This window comes from Zingiber officinale, chromosome 6A, assembly GCF_018446385.1.
Source record: "Zingiber officinale cultivar Zhangliang chromosome 6A, Zo_v1.1, whole genome shotgun sequence".
NCBI classification, from domain to species: Eukaryota; Viridiplantae; Streptophyta; class Magnoliopsida; order Zingiberales; family Zingiberaceae; genus Zingiber; species Zingiber officinale.
Genome location: NC_055997.1, coordinates 16,802,321 through 16,806,950, shown reverse-complemented (window position 1 = coordinate 16,806,950; position 4,630 = coordinate 16,802,321). Strand labels below are relative to the sequence as shown.

At 40.6% G+C, this 4,630-nt stretch overlaps 1 long non-coding RNA gene across 1 annotated transcript; it reads left to right on the top strand.

Annotated features, from left to right (window-relative positions):
• Positions 1-1,217: 1,217 nt before the first annotated feature.
• Positions 1,218-3,951, top strand: LOC121993763. The gene is made up of 3 exons (XR_006115405.1): positions 1,218-1,346; positions 1,430-1,521; positions 3,894-3,951. It is a non-coding gene; the product is annotated as an uncharacterized LOC121993763 (long non-coding RNA).
• The last annotated feature ends 679 nt before the right edge of the window (positions 3,952-4,630 follow it).

Here is a 4,630-nt window from a genome sequence, read left to right as displayed (position 1 = left end):
CTTTCTAGTGTAGACGGATTTGCACTCTACACAGATGTATCGTATCAGGGGTTTGGTGCAGTTTCGACGTAGCATGAGTAGAGTAGTCTCGTGCCATTAGTTAGAATTCTCGTGTAATGAGAATGAGATTCTTTATCTTCGTGGGAGATTATGTGTGTTTCCGAGTCATTTCTTATTCGTTGGATCGAGTAGTAGGATTATACGGTAGAGAGATTACCGGACTTTATGGTATATCTCTGAGGGTTGTATTGGATGGAGATCAGCGATTCCACCTCATGGTTTTGATTGTGGTTACAGCAGATTTTGGGTTAGGAGCTTTACTTTAGTATAGATTTTCATCCTCTGACTGGTAGATAGTTTGAGCGCCCTATACAGATGTTGAAGGATATGATGGTAGTGGATTATGGAATTCAGGGGTAGTTGGATCATCACAGTTGGTGATTTGTTCATGATACTTAGATGGAGTGGTATATGAGTATATTGCTTGGTGGTTACCCTTGGATGAGGATCCCTGAGTTGATCAGTAAATTTGGGGACCAAATTTTTATTAGTGGGGGGAGAATGTAAGATACCGTAAAATTTTATAATAAATATTATTGGACGAAAAATCTCATTGGATTTTTCGGAAATTTTTAGAAATTTTTCGGGATTTAAACGGAGTCTGTATGACCCATTTTGAGAGAATGAATTCGAGGTACGGAGGAGGCCTGTTTGGAACACCATTTAAGTGGGGGTTGATTAAGGAGAAAACTTAGAGTTTAGTTAAATTAAACCTAAGTATTTAATTAAGCCCTAATTCCTTATTCTTTCCTTCATTCTCCGATTTCTTTCCCCTCGCTCGAGTTTTCCTTTCTCTCGAGCCCTCTCTCGTGATTTCTTCTCGCACGATCGCCGGTCGCCATGGACTCACCGCCGGCAACGATCCCCTCCTCTAGCGTGCCTCGGCTGAGCTTTCCTCCTCTCTCTCTCTCTCTCTCTCTCTCTCTCGTGCCGCTATGATCTGCTTCTCCCCGACGCTTCTTCCTTCCTCTCTCGCGCGGATGAACCTGACACCGACGGAGAGATTCTTCCCTGACGATCCTATTCTCGCCGAGTCACCTGAGGGAGAGCATCGGATCTCGACGGTATCAACCATCTCTGGAGGAGCGACCACCTTCTCGGCCTCTCGACCATTCCTTGCGCGCGGTCGACAGCGATCGGGGGGATCCGATCTAGGGCACAACAAGATTTGGGATCGCAACGCCCTCCTAGTCGATTGACCACCGTCAATCCTCCTCCTGGATCCGATCACTGGCGTATGCTCTGTATCTCCCCACCAGATGGATCGAATCGGGTGATCAACCTTGGTAAGCTTCATCCGAATTCATAGGGAATCAAGGTCTTGCCTTAATTGTTTCCAATTTTTGCTCTTCTTTCTGTCCTGGAATAGAGGAAGCATTGGATCAATATGTGGTGGACCTTCCTTGTTGCCGACCATTGCCAATTCTACTTCTTCAAGCTGTGCAGGCCTCGGGTGAAGAGGTAAGAGTTCAATTGAGGTACATGTTGTCTTATTTGTTAGAGTTCTAGCAAATTCATTGTTGTGCAATTGTTTCCGGGACTGATCTTGGAAAGAACTAGTGTAAGAGTTCTTGGTGGCAGTGGGCAGAGGTTAGTAGGAGATGTGAGCTCTTGATTTGGTGGCTGTGGGCAGAGGTTAGTAGGAGATGTGAGCTCTTGATTTATGGCCATGCCTCAAGGTGAGTTTCCTTTGGTGATGTACCTTTAGATTTTTCCTATTATTGCTCTGTTCTATCGGTATTATTAATGGTTATTAGGTTATGTCTGGTTTAGAGCACATGGAAGCGTGTAGAAGGATTTGTTATAGTTTTGGCCAGGAGTTTCTAGTAGCATGCTTCTTCGGATGAGTCAACATTGAGGTCTCTGGATTTGGGTAAGTTTTGGAGTTGATTTGTAATGATTATTTGGTGGATGATTTATGTAGATGGATAAATGATCGTTATTGGTATGTGTTAGATTGATTAGGGTTTGTATTTGGTTGGAATCTGTGGATTATGTTGGGATCTAGAAGGAGTGTGATTAAGAATTATTTGGAGGATTAATTAGAGATTAGATTTGAGTGGAGTTATCCTGATTAGGTGGGGATTTTATTTAGCTATTTTAATTCATATGAATTTAGCTAAATAATATATATATATATATATATATATATATATATATATATATATATATATATATATATATATATTGATTTCTACAGGATTTGGATTCGGGACGAGCGTCTCGACGTGAGATTTGTGGACACGATCTATGTATAAAGGCGGGTATTTCTTCCTTAGCTCTATATAGATTTTTATTGAGCTTAGTGCATGGTTTTTTTGTGATCAATTAGGCTGCTTTTCCTTATATCGTATTTGTTAGTTGCCTTCCTGCTTGATACTTATGCTTGATCTTTGAGATGTCCTAGTTATATCATATACAGTCTCTACTCTTGATTTATACTCTGTTGTGATTACGCGTGTAGAGTATGTATTGTAGGGATTGTCGAGTGGTTAGATTTACCATGCTGATTTTGCATATAATGTGGACTGTACGTAGCTTGGTATGTGTTTTAGGAGTCATCATGTTGACCCTACATTTGCATGTTGTATGTACACACGTGTTTGGTTATGTACTTTTGGAGGAGTTGTGTTGATTGTATGTTTATGGTTTATACACATGTCTGATGTGTTTACTACTGGAGGATACATGTTGATTGTATTTATGTACATGTTTCTTGTGGGATTATCGGAGATTTTTAGATGATTATACATTTGTAGTTGTGTACATATGTTTGGTGGGATATGTGGAGGTATCATGACGATTATACTCATGTTTTGGGGTACTTATATAGATTTAGAGTTTGCATGGATGATGACGGTGTTCGTATCATGATTATGTATATATATCATGTTCATCATTCATTGCATACTGACGACTATCGTCTCCCTTGTGGTTGAGAGGGTTGTCAGTCTTTTATAGCTGTCCACTCTACCACTGATGGAGAGTGGTAGCTGGGAGTGGAGCTATGTCCTGTCGTGTTTACTCAGCTGCTCAGTTTTGTTACTCTGTCAGCCTCGACCACTCTGGAGTAGTGGGTCTTGAGGGTACAGTAGTCAGGGGGCTTGAGTTGTGAGTGGTCAGGGACCTTTAGCTGTGTAGTTAGATAACTACATGGTATACTGTCGCCTCAGTCGCTTTATAGCGGTTACGTGCGTGAGGCTTGTACGGTTTGTCTCGGACCCAAGCCTCTCGGCCATACTGGGGTCGTGGTGTCTGGAGAGGTGTCGGGGTGACCATGGAGCATGCATACACATTTGCATATAATGCGCGGTGCATCGGTGGATATATATTTGCATACATGCCTATTAGATACTAGTTGCATGTGATTGTGGTTGTTGCACTTGTTTGAGGTATGTTTGTTGCATATGGTTGTCATGCTGCATACATATCATTTATTTTACATGTATATGCAGTTGTATTTATATTGCACAGGTGTCACGGGTATATCTGTTGCAGATCCGGTGAGGTTACTGATCTTTGTACCTTGCGTCAATTCCAGATTGGGTATGTATTTATCATTATGGTAGTTGTGGTCTATGCAGTTTGTATGTCAGCTATGATCATCATATCTTGTGGGATAGACTGGTACAGGTAGTTGTATTTGTTGGCTATGTCGGTATGTCAGATATATTTAGGTGCATTGATTATGATAGTATGATCATGTTTCTTTATTCCCTACTGAGACTGTATACTTGTGATCTCCATGTTTGTTTATGGACCATGCACTATCTTGTCTATTACCCGCTGAGTTACCTATACTCACCACCGCATGTATACATTTATGTTTTCAGGTAGCTTGTAGATGGTTGGTGTCGCTCGGAGTATCCTGTCTGCCGGGTCCTACGTCACATTCGAAGACCATGCTTGTTTTCTTTTGTATATTCTTTTCTTATTTTTGGCATTGTATTTGTGTTTAGCCATGTGGCTATCTTATTCTTTTGGTGTTGTATTTGTGTTTAAGCCGTGCCAGCATGCATTGTATTTATTTGGTTTGTATGGGCTTTTCTTCATTTTTCCGCTGTGTTTTTAGTACAGCAGTGTGGGCTGTTTTATATATAACTGCGTGGTTGTGATTGTTTCATTCCGGCCGAGTGGGCTATGATTATAACTGCGTGGTTGTGTATATAAATATTCCAACCGCATGTGGCTGATGTATTTTGTTTGTATTGATGCTTCAGATTGTCACCGGTACAGGGGAGATGCTGCCGGATTTTTGTCTGGCAGAGAGTCCTTTGGGGGTGTGACATAAAATTTCAAATTTAAAACTTCTTTTCTTTTTTTTCTTAAAACCATGAGGATGGTTAAAAAAGGAAAATTTTAAAACTTTTAAATTTTCTTTTAAATCATGTGGTCTAATTCAAATAAGGAAAGTTTTATATTTTAAATCTCTCTTTTAAAACTTGTAGTTTTCTACAAAGAGAAGAATTTAAAAATTCAAAACACCCCTCCTATTTGAATTTATTATAGCCGGCCCCTACTTGCTTGGGCACCAAGCATAGGGTCGACCCCTTTGTGAAGGAGATTGGCC